The sequence below is a fragment of the Macrotis lagotis genome, chromosome 7 (genome assembly GCF_037893015.1).
Source record: "Macrotis lagotis isolate mMagLag1 chromosome 7, bilby.v1.9.chrom.fasta, whole genome shotgun sequence".
NCBI lineage: Eukaryota > Metazoa > Chordata > Mammalia > Peramelemorphia > Peramelidae > Macrotis > Macrotis lagotis.
The window spans coordinates 98,145,025-98,161,863 of NC_133664.1; the positions used below are offsets into that span (position 1 = coordinate 98,145,025).

General features: G+C 33.0%; 1 protein-coding gene across 1 annotated transcript in view; it reads right to left on the bottom strand.

Annotated features, from left to right (window-relative positions):
- The window catches only part of CNTNAP2 (contactin associated protein 2), a 2,968,630-nt gene that overhangs the window by 601,376 nt on the left and 2,350,415 nt on the right, over window positions 1-16,839 (bottom strand). The window lies entirely within an intron of this gene.

Below are 16,839 nucleotides of genomic sequence, written 5' to 3' on the forward strand. Positions count from 1 at the left end.
CTTACATAAGGCAATCGTTTTATTCCTTAATTGATTCCATGTATCACTCTCAACAGAAACCTTTCCAAACTTTTACTTCTACTATGTTCTATGAGTGATCTCAGATACTCTTCTCTGCCCCTGAGCTACAAAACTCTCTCCCATCATCTCCCTAACCACAAATGGCTCACTTTTACTCATTGTGGTACCTCCTGTTGCTGCAAATTTTAGCTAATCCTTCTGCCCTAGAACCCAAACCAGAGCTTTCCTATGATTTACCACAGCCATCAGGGTCCCACCCTCTGCATTTATGGGACTCTACTTGCTGTTCCTTGTCAACAGTTATAGTCTTAAACATATTGATGTCATTTTAGCCTTCTTTGATAATGAAGGACAGGACAAGAATTTATGGTAATACCCCAATCAATGTATATTCAATCATAAATACACATACACATAAACAGGATGGAGTCAAGAAATTACCCATTATCTATTATTTTACTCCAACATCATGCTGTCATTGGTTCTTTTTGAAAACAGATGAACAGTAACTATCACCTCTTCTTCCAAACGTTTTTTTTTTTTATCAAAAGAATGATAATTTATCCAGTTTCCCAAGTTTAATATTGTCATATTCCTGGTCTCCTCACACTCTCTCACCCCATGCATACAATCAATAGTTAAATCTTGCCAATTCTACCTTTCAAGTCTCTCTCTTTTTTCCCCTTTTTTTTTAAAGGTTTTTGCAAGGCAAATGGGGTTAAGTGGCTTGCCCATGGCCACACAGCTAGGTAAGTGTCTCAGGTCAGATTTGAACTCAGGTACTCCTGACTCCAGGGCCGGTGCTCTATCCACTGTGCCACCTAGCTGCCCCTCAAGTCTCTCTCACATCTGACCCTTATTTTTCCCTTACATAGGTACCAATTTATATTAGGTACTTGTTATTTCATATCTAGGTTAGTGTCAAAGACGCCTGATGGTCTCTCTTTCTCAAATATCTCATTACTCTAGTCTATCCCACACACTGTTGCCAAAGTAATTTTCCTTTAGCAAAAATTTGACTGTGTGATTCTCCCAGTCAGCATCTCCAATGACTTCCAATTGCCTCTAGAATAAAATGCAAATGTCTCTCTTTAGTTTTTCAAGCTTTAAACAAACTGGTATCACACCATCTGTTTAGCCTTCTTGGAAAATACCATTTCTTCCACATTTTGTGATTTGTCCAAACTGGCCTCCTCTACATTCCTCATACATCTCTCATTTCTGTATCATGTACCCTTTTTCCTTACCTCCATCTCATAGTCTTTTGCCTTCTTTCTGCTCAGGCACCACTTTCTACTCAAATTTTTTCTTTATTTTTCTCAATAAGTAGTGCACACCTTCCCAAATTATCTTATATATTTGACTATATTTGTATTTATTCCCTTTGTAATTATACTGTATCTACTTATATATGTACTTTTCTCCTTTATTAAAATATATTCTCCTTCAAGTTTGAATTATTTCTTTCCTGGTACTAATATGTCCAGGGCCTAGCATATGATCTTGGACATATGTAGCCAGGAAGAAATAATCCAACTTGCAAGGAGATTATATTTGAATGGAAAAGACATGTTTGTTAATCAATCACTTAACTGATGAGAAGCAGAATAAAAGATATTGTTGGATAGGCATATGACTGGAAAAGAAGGTAGACTGGCCATGTCATGAGAGTAAACAATACCTGATGGACAATCATTTGATAACTCATATTTATATATCACTTAATGGGATCAGCTAGGTGGTGCAGTGGATAAAGCACCAAATCTGGAGTCAGGAGGACTTGGGTTCAAATTTGACTTCAGACACTTAATGATTACCTAGCTGTGTGAACTAGGGCAAGCCACTTAAGGCAAGCCAATTTCTTGCCCCCCACAAAAACCTTTATGGTTTAACGAAGTATGTTATATACATTGTCACTTTATGGTTTAATGAAGCTTGTTTTATATACATTATCTCATTTAGTTCTCACAACAAACCATGAAATAGAGCTATTCCAATTACATAGACCAAAAAACAAAAAAAAAATCAAAAGAAAACAAGCCAAAACAAAATCTGAGGCTTATTAATTTTAAATCACTTACTTGGTACTTCTTGCTATTAAATATCTAAAACAAGATTCAACTTGAAATAAATACAGACCTGCACCAGGCAAAAATATGAAACAAGACAAAATCAAGTCTTTTCTGAATGTCATTAAATTTTATTTTGCAATGAAGCTCTGTTCTCATGAGGAAACAGGAAGATGTCTTCTCTAAAGATCCTCATAGGAACCTAAAGACAGTATATCACTCAAATTATGAATAACCCTGGATTTAGAAACTAATAATCTCTAGGCTGTAAACATAACCATGATAATATAATGTTTGATGTGCCCTTGATATTATTCATTGTTAATTGACTAGAGAACTATGAAAATCCTTTATTCTTCTACCATAAGACTCAGTTAAAACAGAAAAGTAGAAAGGCAAAGTAGTAACTAGATTAAGGAAAATCAGAACTTTGGTCTAGGGTATTCACACTGGAGGAGGGACATACTCCCTAAACCCATGCCCCAGCAACTGTTTTTGTCCAAAGTGAAAGAACCCATAATTATAGTTCTGTTAAATAAATATCAGAAATATTCGACTTGTCAAAGATGTCTGTCACCCAGAAATAAAAACATAAAGTATCCAAGTAGCTCTCATATTTCAGGGTGTATGAGGAAATGAAAGTACACAAGAGATAGACTCTATGATATTTGTATCAAAGAATGAAACAAAGAATGGAATTCCAAGGAAATGAGGTCCTTCTCCATTGTGTTTACTTTATAATTTCAAAAGAGAAAAAGGTTCTCTTCTATATTATTTTTCTGGAGAATTTTGAATTTTGATGTAGACTAACAGTAAGATATCATATGTAGGGGCTCCAGGATATATAAATTAAAAAAGAGAGAATGACAAGCAATACTTACAGTAGCACCCACAGTTATGATTCTATATACCTTCAGATATAGGAGACTTATTGCCAACAACAAGACCACACCATTGCTATTTGAAGGGCAGGTGAATACTTTTGTATGTGTCAATGTGGCTTAGGGACATTTACGTGATTGATTTTTTAAATCTGTCTACGAGGCTAATCTATCAGTCAGCCTTCATTCCACACCAATATGAAAAGAGGGAAATAAATTTTAGAAAATTCTCCTCAGGGGCAGGATTGTAATAAAAATGAATCTAATCTGCAAGGGGACCAATATTCTGACCAATCTTGTAACAGATATAGGAAAAAAGCAGCAAGGTTTGATATAAAAAATGTTCATTTCTCAATTTTCCATATATCCTCTACTTTTGCTTTATGTCAAAGTCCCCATCATGACATTTTTCTGCCCTTAGTCATCTCATAGTAGGTAATTCATTAACTTGAATCTAGGTGGATGATTCTAAGATATTGTTGATTCTATTCAAAGATTTCATAGTTAAGTAAGTCCAGACAGATTTTTTCAGTATTTTAAAGTTTCTTTTTATGATGTCCAGGAGGTTTTATTAATTGCTTGAGATAATCTTCTAAACATGTTTATAAAATATAATACTTAGCTTTTGTTGTGCACAATAAAAGAAATTCTAAGAATAAAGAAAGTAGCATGTAGTATGTCAAAGAACATGCACGCACAAAATATAAATATATGTACTTGTATGTATTAGCATGTCACATCATGAGAGTAAATAATACTTGATAGACAATCATTTGATAGCTCATGTTTATTTATATAGCACTTTATGGTTTAAAAATCAGTTTTCACGTGATAGTGATATATAAGTTGTTCTTAGAGAGGAATTGGAAAATGATCAAGTGACCCTAAATTGGCATGATGAGTTTTCCTTTTAATATCTTTCTTTTTCCTCCTTCCATGTAATATTTATTGAGTTTATGTTTTGGAAGTGAAACTATTCTTAAGAAGTTATATTTCTGTGGACTCCACAAAAATTTTCTTATTTAGCACCTCTAAAAAAAAAAAAGTCATCCTTTACCCCACTGCCCCCAAAGCCATTATTTTCTTTATGTGCTCTTCCTGGGTCTGGTGGATATTTTTGCACACCATTTCAAAATAAGCTTAAAAGCTTATTTAACATTTCAGTGGTGTAGTTTGTCCTTTTCAGGGACTTGCAACACAATGTTAACATTTGACATTCTCACACATGATGAATTCCTCTCTCTTCCTGTCATCAATTTTATTTAGGGATAGTGGTCACAAAATATTGGCACTGTGTTGACAGAATCTTCTTTGGTGGCTAATTGCTTTTCTTTTATGATATAAGCCACAAAGAGACAAAAACTTTCTATACTATGCCCAAAAAGTTGGTACTAAAATGACTTTCTAAATGATGTACATTTTTGTCTGTACATCTTGTTTTTATGTTTTCCCTTTCAAAAAGACAAGATAATATAGCATTTTTATTCCCATTTTCCTTTTCCTTTTATTCTGAAAAGAGAGGTTAGTAAAGTATATAACAAAACAAAATATCAACAATACCAACGACAAACAATGACAGTCTGAAAATGACAAGCTGTCCTTACTTGAGAAATAAGGCATTTTGTATTCCCTCGAAGTTTTTTTTATCAACTCCTACCACATACCCTACATTTTTCCTAATGAAAGAGGGTCCTTCTTTTACCCAATAATTCTAGTCTGTACCCTCCAAAATATTGTGTGCCTATTATTTATAAGGTATATGCTTAGCAGGGGGCAGCTAGACACTGTAGTGTATGAACGCTGAACCCAAAGTAAGGAAGTTGTTCAATCTTTTTCATTTGTGTTCACCCCTTTGGGATTCCATTTGGAATATTCTTGGCAAAGAAATATTTTGCCATTTCCTTCTCTGACATTTTACAGGTGAGAAACTGAGGCAAACATAACTAATAAGTATTGGAGATTGCATTTGTCTTCATGACAATGAGTTTTCTTGATTTTATGTCCAATGTTCTATTCACTATGTCACCTGCCTGCCAATAAGTCAGGAAGATCTAAGTTCAATTCCAGCCTCAGATGCTTACTGTATTATACTAGTCAAGTCACTTAATTCCTTTTTGCCTTAGTTTCTCATCTGTGAAAATTGGGATATACTGGAGAAGTAAATAGTAAACCACTAAAATGTCTTTGCCAAGAAAGGCAGACATGATTCAACAACAGCAACAACCATGCTTTAGTAATGAAGTTGCAAATTCAAAATGGAAAGAACAAAAAGAAATGTGAATGGTTATGATAGCCCTTCCATAATTGCTACTACTGGGAAGTATGAAGTGGTAGATTACTTAAGTTTGGAAGTTCTGTTCTATAGTTCACTAAAGCCATAAAAATGAGAGAACTAAGCCTGGCACCAATATGTGAAGCACCTATGAGTAGGCAGCCACCATGCTGCCTAAGGAGAATATGAAATGTATGCCAGGTATGGGTTATCCTCTATGCCAAAGCCTGGAGGTGGGTTGCAAGTAGGTTGCTTTAGCTTGAATGTAGAATATATAAAAGTGAGTAATGTGAAATCCTTTCGGAAAGGGAGGCCAAAGCCATGTTATGAACAGATTTAGGTACCAAGAATTATAGGAAATGATGAATCTTTGAAGGATCATGTGAAAGAAAGAGATAAAATCGTATTAATTATTTTGGTAGTTGTTTTACACAGCAAGGTATTAAATAACCAATGGTTATCACATAAAATGTAAACAATGGCACTAAATCTAAAACTATTTAGCTGTCACAGACTTTCAATTAAGAGATCTAGAAATATTCTGTTTAAATAAAATTTCAAGGTATTAACTAACATGGTGTCTTGTACATAGTGAATATTTAATAGATATTTATTGAAATCAATTAGATTTAATTAAATTTAATCACTCTAATGCCTGAGAATTTTTTTCACAATAATAAGTGTAAGCAATAATCAAAACAAACAAGAGAAATAAATAGTATATTGCCCTCTCCTAACAAAACTAGCTTATTACAATTGTTTCAGAGTTGTTCTTCTATATCTTATTCTTTATAGGATGAAAATACTAGTTTTCTTCCCCAGAGACTATTTTATTTGTTCAAAAGGATTATGGTGTAGCCCAACCATGCACATATGTATAGTGAAGATTTCTTGAAAGTTGAGATTGTTCAGCATTGAAAAAGTTTGGGAGAGGAAGGGAAGGGAAAGGAAGGATTACCTTGACAAGAAGCAGATACAAAGGTTGGTAAGTATCTTCATCATGCTGGTCAATGCCAAGGAAATAACTTATTTTCAGAGGGCCAGAAGGAGAGTTTAGTCCATGTTCCATTTTTCCCAGATTTCCTATCTAATTCAAAGTGCCAGGATCACACACAAGAGAGCTCATCTATCCTTCTATCTGATGTCTCCATTCTAGAGGTATGGATACTGAAGTTGGTACTTAGGATCTCTGATCCAAATCAAAACATTATGCTTTCCACAATGACCCTTTGCTATTAACGAAGATATATGAAGTGTCTCCTATATATAAAGTACTATGCTATATGCTGGAAACTGAAAAAAAATAACAGTCTTTGCCCTCAACAAATTTATATGAATTTATTATTTTGAGTAAAGCACTGGAAATGAAATGAAGAACAAGATAAATACATTTGAAATCTATCTCAGTCTACTAGCTGTAGTACCTTGGGCAAGTCACTTAACCTTTCTGGACCTGAGTTTCTCAAGCGCAAAAGGCAAAGATTGGATTCTGTGATCCTTAAGTTCCCTTCTAGCTATAAAACCATGATAAGATTCTCTGCTTCAGAATTAACATTTTCTTCTAGAGGATGAATGATTAAATTCAGTGAAGAATATTATGAGACAAGGAAAAAATATTATCTAGGACATTTTCAAAGGGTTATCACAGAAGAAATGACAGTTGAGCTGAGCCATAAAAGTAGAGGATTGTGAGAGGTAGAGAACAGGGAGGAATTAGAGGCATAGGACAGTTAATTCAAAAGCATTCATTAAGGCAGGACATGACAGGTTCAGGGTAAAGCAATAGTACAATTTAGCTTGAATATAAGAGAATATGAAGAGAAATAAAAAGGAATATGGTTACAAAATGAAGTTATAGCTAGCTAGTATATATCTTTAAATGTCAGACTAAGCAATTTGATATTTACCCTAAATGCATAAGAGGAGCCTTAGGTATATGAACAGCAGAATAATATGACCAGACTTGTGCCTAGAGAAGACAATTTTTTGTCATCTTTGTGAAGGATGATTTGGAAAGGATTGACAATGGAAGCCAGGAGACCAGGTAGAAGTATGCTACAAGAGTTTGGTTTAATAGTTTGTGATTTACATTTTAAGCCATATAGTAGAAGAAGTGTGAGTAGTGACAGTGGTCATAGGCTGGTTAAAGGATTTAATTTTTGGAATGAACACGAAAACCCATCTAGTCGAAATCATAGTCCTATCTATAAGATGTGAGATTTGAAAAATATTACAAAGCTTGAATTGATACAACCTTCAAGTGAATGTACACAAGAGTTAATTAACCAAGAGGAATATTTCCTGGACACATGGAAGTGACATCACTAGAAGGTCAGATCTAGGAGGGAAGATAATGATATTAGGTCAGAAATGTCAACAAGACAAACATATGGAAATATTCATTAGAAAAGTTGCTTGTTAGTTGCTTTTCAATCCTGTCTGACTCTTCATTACCCAATATGGGCTTTTCTGTTAAAGATACTGGAGTGAATTCCCATTCCCTTCTCCAGCTAATTTTATATTTGAAGAAACTGAGGCAAACAGTGTTGAGTGATGTGCCTTGGGTCACACAGTGAATAAAATATCTCAGGATGGATTTGAATTCATGAAGATAAATTTTCCTGTCTCTAGCCTCAGCACTCTACCTATTTTACTCTCTTTTTGCCCATCAGGAAAGTTGGAGATGTGTAAATGAAATTCAGGAAAATGTAGACAGACAGAAGTGATAATTAACAGTATAGATAGAGGTGATAACTCAGCTCATAGGAATGGGTGAACACCCAAAAAAGAGTGTAGAGAAAGAACTATAAAGAAAGAAAATAATAGAAGAAAAGTATATAGAGAGAATTTATAGAAGAAAAAAGAATAGAGAATGGAAAAAGTACTTGATGTGGAATTAAAGAATGTAAATTCAAATCCTAACTTTCATACTTATTGTATATATGCCCTTGTGCATATCATTAAATTTTGCTGGGGCTCAGTTTCCTCAGCTTCAAAGAGAGAGAAATGGACTAGATGTTATCTAAGATCTTTACCAATTCTAAATCTATTATCCTATAGCTATTATAGAAAATTTTGGATTCATTCCATCTCAGGGGATAGGAAAAAGTTAATGTATAAAATAGAAGGAAATTAACAGTATTCGGAGAAGTAGGAGTATCACAAGAAAGCAGTGTAATGAAAGCCAAAGAGGAGAATATATCCATACAAGAAGGGTGGTAAAATGGCCTCATGTACTATAGAAAGTTCCATGAAGCAACTAGGTGGCAAATGGTATAGAGTGCTGGCCCTGGAGTCAGGGGAGGACCTGAGTTCAAATCCTGTCTCAGACACTTAATAATTTACATAGTTGTGTGACCTTGGGCAAGTCACTTAATCCCATTGCCTAAAATTAAAAAAAAAGTTCATTCTAAATTCCAGAATGAGAACTAAAACAAAGGCACTAGAATAAATAACAAGTAACTGGCTTTGTTTAAGAGAAAAGGTTCAGTTTAATGGATGGGGTAAGAAGTCAGACTAGTGAACTCTATCTTCTAAAGCTCAAGGATACTGAAGAAGTTTACTAGATAAGATTCAAGGGTAGAACATCAACAAATAAGAAGAAGCCAGATAGTATGTGACAATAATATAATAAAGGAAAAAAAAAAAGACTGCAAGGCCAGTGATTTTAAAGAAGAAAACATGCAACAAAAACTGTGTACTTGCAGTTGTATTCACAAAAGAGATCCTAAAACTTGAGGGAAAGAGTTTCTTTTGATGATTTATAAACTTGACTTTAAACTTTTTGCCTTTTCTTTTTCAGTCTTGGTAAAATATCACCTGTCCAGTCTTTGTCTTATTCTTATGAAGATTATATACACACTGGTATGCAAATTACTTGGGGCAAAAATAATTTTGATGCTATTTTATTTAGTGATAATGGTCATGTATCTGTGCTTTGACTGGCCTTAGACAAATTCACATATCTAACTTTGTCCAGATGATGCTGGATTTGAGATTATTTCTCTACCTTGAGTTGTGTTTTGTTTTTTTGTTTTTTTTAAATTCTGTGATTTTTTTAAAAGAATGGATGCTACTGCAAGAAAATATGCAAAAGATGTGATTCTTAAATTTCAATGAATGTTAGAGATAATGCTGTGACTTCTGATAAAGAGAAGTCAAATATTTTAAGAATCAGGTTTACAGTCTACTAATCAATTTATTGTACTTTTTGGTAATTTCTATACCATCACAGACACAAGTCAAATTTTGAAATTCCTAGTGGAAACTGGCTAGAGGAATAGGTAGAAAAAGTAAGTGGACTACAAATAAGATCCATGTGAACAGAAAGTTTCAATTCTGAGCCAGGAATTAAATTTGCAACACTTAAATAATTTATTGCTAATTATTTTTTATTGCAAAGAAAAGTTACTAATTTGTATGGATCCAATAGGAATAATTAGCCTGGTTTATCTTGGGAGAAAATCAAGTCCAGATCAAATTTAGGCCAATAAATGGCTAGGTATTTTTGGCTAATATTTTATGGTAACAACATTCTTGGACTGAAATATATAATATTTGGTGAATATTACATAGCAACAAGGTCCAAAAGATTGTGAATGGATTCCTACTCCATTCTTTTCCAATCGGGGTTTTATGTATCGTTAATAGTCTAACAAGGGGAAGGGGAGAAATTGCCTTTTTTGACAGTGAGTAAATTATTTCAATTCTTCTCCTTTGCCTTGGTTTTTTTCTTTTCTAAAATAGGAGGGTGGACTGATTTCTAAGCTTCCTTCCATGTCTGATAAAAACAGATTCAGAGTTGGATAGGACTTTAAAAGTACAAGTTTCTTATATTTTATTGTTTTATGAATTCTTGAAAATAGTATGTATATAATAAATGCTTGTTGAATCTACTAGAACAAGAAATAGCATTCATTTGGCTTCCAAAGTCTCTGATAATTTCATCTTGAAATTGCTCATTTCAGAAGTGATTATTTAGTTCACTGAGTCAGTCTGCAAGAGACAAAGAATTACCCAGCAGTGGGCACTTATATGAAACCAGTGCTTGGTTAATTAGGGCTCTGCCACAGTAGGTGGGAATATTTACTGTTGCTATGAATAGTAAATCATAAATGTTAAATCACATGTCATCACAGAAATAATTGCACAAAACTTTTTGTGGCATAAGATAATCAGGCAATTATTGAGATGGTTACAGTATTTGCCTGCCACTGAAGCTTTTTTGTTAAAACCAGTTATGCTTTTAGCTACAATCTCATTTATCCTGGCTCCACATTCATGGATTTTAACTTTGAAAATAAGAGTTTTAATGTTTAACATTTATGCCTAATTTAAGGTGTTTTAAGTCTCCTAAAAAGTATATTGTCTATTCCATATTATTGTTTATTTAAATTGAAAATGACTCATTTTCTTTTCTTAAATAAAATCACAAATCTCACAAAAATAATTATAATGTTTCTTTATCATCAGGCAGTGGAAAGAATCCTTGATCAGGTACCTGGAGACATAGGTTAGTTCTAGCCTATAATTGTAATTATTGTCCATTTTACTAAGGGCAAAAATACTATCTTTTTAAGCTTCAGGTTTTTGACATGAAATGATAATGATAATAATAATGTTTGTTTGTCCTTCATTCTTGAAGATTGTGCTATCAAGGGAGGTGCTGCCATGACAAGCTCATGAATTGGATTTGAGTGAGGGGGTGCTGTGCTAGTCACCAGTCTCACTTTCTCCTCCAAGGCCATCTGAGTTCTGTGACCAGATATGAATCAGGAGAACTGGAGATGGCTCTGGATGTGAGGCAACCAGGGTTAAGTGACTTGCTCAAGATCACATGGCTAGGAAGTGCCTGAGGTCAAATTTGAACTCACACTCCTTAATTGTATCCATTGTGCCACCTGGTTGCTCCAAAATGAAGAGATAATTAAACAAGGGAAAAGAATAACCATAAAAAAGAAAATAGACAAATTCAATAACAAAAAATTAAAATGCTCTTGCATGACATAAATTAGCATATGTTAAGAAGAGAATCTATAGAGTTGGAAAATATTTTCAATAAAAACACCAATGAAAGTCTGATGGAAAAAAAAAACTTAAAAAAAAGGGCAGCTAGGTGGCGTAGTGGATAAAGCACCAGCCTTGGAGTCAGGAGTACCTGGGTTCAAATCCGGTCTCAGACACTTAATAATTACCTAGCTGTGTGGCCTTGGGCAAGCCACTTAACCCCATTGCCTTGTAAAAAAAAAACAAACTTAAACAAAAAGAAAGTCTGATGTACAAATTTATATAAGAAATTAACACAAATATATAACTCTAAACACTTAAGTCCAAAAGTTTTGTGGTCAAATGAAAGAACTTTTCAAATAAATAATACTATCATGATCATTTAAAAATATATTCTAAATCCCTAATAATAAGTGTATTAAAATTAACATATTTCTGACTAAATACAGCAGGAAAAAAATATAAAATGAAATGTCATTTTAAGTAACAGAATGTTTACAGTATTGATCTCAGGAATTTGTGAATACAACTGTAAAACACTTCTTTTTTTACAAAAATAGATTTAAATGATTAAAGAGATGTTAATCGCCCATGGTTAGGTTGTGCTAATATAACAAAAAATGGCAATAAAAAATGATTTCACATATTCAGTACTAAGAGAAACCACAAAGGGGTCATTTAATAGAATTAGACAAAATAACAGTGAAATTTCTCTGGAAGAAGAAAAACCTAGAATAATCAAGAAAATCACATGCAAAAATGTAGCAATGATGATGTCCTGGAAGTACAGATTTCAACTTATCCTGTAAAGAAGCAATCATTGAAATATGCAATTTTAAACAAAGAAAAGTTGACAGTGGAATAGATTAGGTAAATAAGATAAACAAGCTATAAAGAGTAGGGTAAACAGTAGGTATTGATAAAAATTGATGAGAAAACCAGAAATAATCTTGTAGAATATAGATTAAGACCAAATATCACATAGGAAATTCCAAATGGATGTATGACTTATATATGGATATAAATAATGAAAAGTATGAAGAACAAGGAAAAACTTTATCATTTACAAATTTGGCAATGAACAGGTTTTGTTGCCTAAGCAACAGATGAATATAATAACAAAATATCAAATGAAGAACTCTGATTACTTAAAATGGAACTATTTCTGGGGTGACTAGGTGGCGCAGTGGATAGAGCACCAGCCCTGGAGTCAGGAGTACCTGACTTCAAATCCAGCCTCAGATATTTAATAATTATCTAGTTGTGTGGCCTGGGGCAAGCCACTTAACCCCATTTGCCTTGCAAAAACCTAAAAAAAAAAATGGAACTATTTTTGCAAATGCAACATATAGACCCTGAAGGAAAAACATAATTAAGAAAAAAATATTCACAACTAATTTGTTATTATAAAGGGATGATATAATATAGAAGTTGCCCCAAAATATAAGGGCTCAAATAATATGAGCTGACCATTTTTGCTATGTTAATGAGAAATGGAAATCAAAATAAATTCGAAGTTCATTCCTATCATAATGGGCAAAAGGACCATAGAAGAAAATTACAATTAGAGGAGGAGTTGTGAGAAAACAGGTACACTGGTACACTGTTAGTGAAATTGTGAATCAGTTCAATCATATTGGAAGACAACTTTGAAGCATACTTAAAAGATTATTAAACCAAAAGTGTCTGTTGGTCAAATAATGCTATTAGATTCATACCCCAAGAAGGTTACAGAAGGAAGGAAAAGATATAACTAAAAGAACATTTGTAGCATAAATGTTGTTCTGATAAGGAACTGGTAAATAATGTGTCTATTGCTTGGAGAATGTCTGAATAAATTGTGATATATTACTGCAATGGAGTTTTTATTGTACCCTAAGAAGTAAACAAAGGACAAATTAAGAGAAATATGGAAAATAGTATATAAACTGATGCATAGTGAATTCAGCAGAATCAGGAAAATTTACATGAGAGTCACAAAAACACAAGGGGGAGCAAATCTAAAAAGATTTCAGAACTTTGACTAATTGTGAATTCAAAAAATTGATGAAGCTCTCTTGCAAACAAAACCACACATAAATTCTCAGGGCATAGCTAATGTCTGGACTTCTTATGCTATAAAATAGGACCTCATATATATGGGTGGAATTCTAAGGAGGAAATTGGTGGGCAGTGATAAAATTTTTGAGTATTTAAATAAAGCTTTTAAAAAGTTTAGGGAAAAAATTTGAACTTAGTACCTTTGAAGAATGATTATTTTGTGAGAATATTAGTATTCTAGGACTGGAAATATCAACTAATAGTAGAACTACAGAAATTCCTATTTAATATTTATCAGATTTTTGAAATTATTTCTTCTTAAATTAACATAATAGTAAAGCATCTTTATTGCTTATATATTGCTTTATTGTTAATATAAACATGATTTTTAACAACAAATGACCTTAGAAACACCATGAGCTTTCAAATCATCTCAAATAAATTGGCAAAGCTAACAAAAATTTGGAATGTTGAGTGTTAGAGGATTATAGAATAATAGGCACACTAACTTGTGGTGCAAAGTTTCTTATGTTAATAAAAATACAGGCTTTTCTGCAAGTTTTATTCATTATTTAGTTGTTTATTTATAGGGTGGTTAAAAAAACCTAATATAAACAGCAATTATAATTGATCCCTTGTGGAATTCGTATTTTGGCCCAAATTTGGCACAAAATATTCAGCACTGGGATGTAAGGGGGAAAAAAACTTCATCACTGAAAGAATTAATATAACAAACACTTAATACAGCTATATATTGGTCCAACTGCTCTGATATCAATTAAGAATTGTGCAAACAAATTGACTAAACCATTCATGCCATCAGAATGTGATATTTCACTGTGGGCACATGCTCAACAGAAGTGAGACAGAAACAAAAATACAACTCATTCATAGTAACACTCTTGGTATTTATGAAGAATTAGAAATAATATGATTTTTAAAAGTATGTCTTAAAAATGTAATAAAATATCATTGTATAGTACAAATGTCAAATAAGATGAATTCAGAGAAAATGGAAAGATTTGTATGAACTGATGAAGAGTGAAATCAGCAGAATCAAAAGAAATGATGGGAAAAGATCCCTTAAAAAAGTAACTGATAAAACCACACCATAAATAAAGAAACCTTGGCATAGCAGAGAGCTGAGGGATTATTAGAAAAAGTAATTATTGTCAAATGAATCCACTGCATCGGATGCTTTCACTGAATTGTTTTTTTCTTTGTTTCTAGGGGAAAGATTATCAGTTAGAAGATGGAAAAGGTTTGCTGTTTTTTTTTTTTTTTTAGAAAGTTCTGTGATACACTTTTGAGGAGCAACAGGGAGAAAGAAGAGAGAGAATAGAATAAATGGGGTGAGATGAAATAGAATGGAGGAAAATACAGCTAGCAATAGTAACTGTGTGGGGGGGAATATTATGATAAATAATGCTATCCTCAAAGACAGAGCTGATGGTATCTGAATTCAGACTTAAATACATTTTTTCTTTCACTTTATTTTTCTTGAGGTTTCTCTTTCTTTGTGGGGGGGGAGTGATTATATTTATTTTTACAACATGACTATTGTAGTAATGTGAAAAATATAAGTAAAGTGCTTAAAAAACCATAGGTTATTAAATATCTTATTGTTTAGCTAAAAAAAGCTCTGTGATATAGAGAAAGGTATTAATAAAATATATTCCAAACAAAATGAGGCATTGAAATACATTTCTAAATCTATAGTCCATTCATGATTCATTATTTTTCTGTGTCATATTTAAGGGGACAAAAAGGAAAAGAACAAAAGAACACAACTCCTTTAATTGAATAATTCTTGATGATGAAGTCAAAGGACTTCTGATAAATCATTATCTTGAAATGAATTTAATTCACATCGTATCTTGAAAGCTGAAACCTGGTATAGTCTCTGATTTTCTCCTAACGTTTATCTTTATAGTTACTGTTTTTATTCTTAGAATTAAACTTCTGTTTACAAAAGTTTTTCCATACCTTCCCCCGCCACAATTTGCTTAATTAGACTCTCTGTGAATGTATCTGAATTTGCTATTTTACATTTATTAGTAATCAATAATACTGTGTTTTGTGTACTGTTTTTTTTAACCCTACCTGTCAAAATATCAGATCAAAATTTGGGAGAAAATTCTTTGTTTAGCACTAGACAACCATCCATCACAACGAAAATTGTTTCCAAATTTCATAATATGAATATTTTCTAAAGTGGTCTTATTTAGGTATTTCTAGTTGCAAAGTGCTCTTAATATGAGCAAGATGGCTTTTTTTACAGGAAATGGTGAATCATTTTTTACAGCTACTATCAGAAAAGTTTAATTTTTATGTCTATTCTAAACCTTAATTTCCTGTTATCCTTTGTATTACAATGGCTTTTTAAGTGCTCCTCTTCACAGTTTGCTAGAGGAGGACAAAGCTAAATGGGGAAATACTAGACTCAAATACTATTCTGTATGACAGGGAATTGGAACAAAGCAAAAAACCTATCTTGATACATCTGAAAAGCCTGAAAAGGTAGCTGGTATAGTCAGGAAAGCACTTAACAAGAGAGATTGAAGCTCTGGGTCTCCATTCTACCACTGGCAAGATGTGTGACTTGGATATATCTCATATCTGAGCTTCTCTGACCTTTCATTTCCTCTGTAAATGAGTATCCCTGTAAAATGGGGATAATATCTTGAACATCTACATAACTACATAAAGCAACTAATAGACCTAAAGGAATTGAGAACATGCATATAAGGTACTTCAAGCTTTAAAGTATTTTTTAATTATTAGCTTATTATCATTATTAAATGAAATACCTTACAGCTTTAGCAGGCTAAATAAAAAGACACCTATTATTATAATGACTTGAAAAAGAGATATATCCAAGTCTCAAGTTACTAAATACAAGCTCCTGGAATCTGTCCTTCCCATGCTGAATGACATTTGATTTTTGCCTTCTCTTCCTGCTGACACAGGCAGACACTTGCTGCGGAGTTGGACATATGACCAGAAGACTTTACAGTCAACCTGGAAAGAAGATGAAAGGTTTCCAAGACAAATATTTCCTGTACTGACTTGCTATCAAAGAGAACAAGAAATAATAGAAAAGAAGTCATGAAAGTTGACTAAAGGGAACAAGGAAGGGCTTTTTGTAGAGACTCAAAGTCTACATTTCAGGATGTGACAACCTTCAACAGAACAAACTACTTGGTGTGGATGGACATACTTATATAGACACAAGATGGTTCCCGCTCCTCCATCAACCCCCTTCTCTTGTTATGAAAAACATCTCTTTCATTTTTCACACAAATCATTATCTACTACAAGACTCATTATTTTTTCTGTCTTTATGAAACATTAACCTATCAATTATATACTAATCTATTTCTCAACTCAGGTCCTTCCTATGTTGATCTTTTCATTTTTCTTTGAATTACTGACATCTGCCAGTTGACTAGTTCCAAGCCTTGAGAACATGAACTCTCAGCATTTTCCAAATTTTCAATTTCAACTAATGAGTTTAAATACATAGCTAACAGTGCATGCTTGCCTAAGC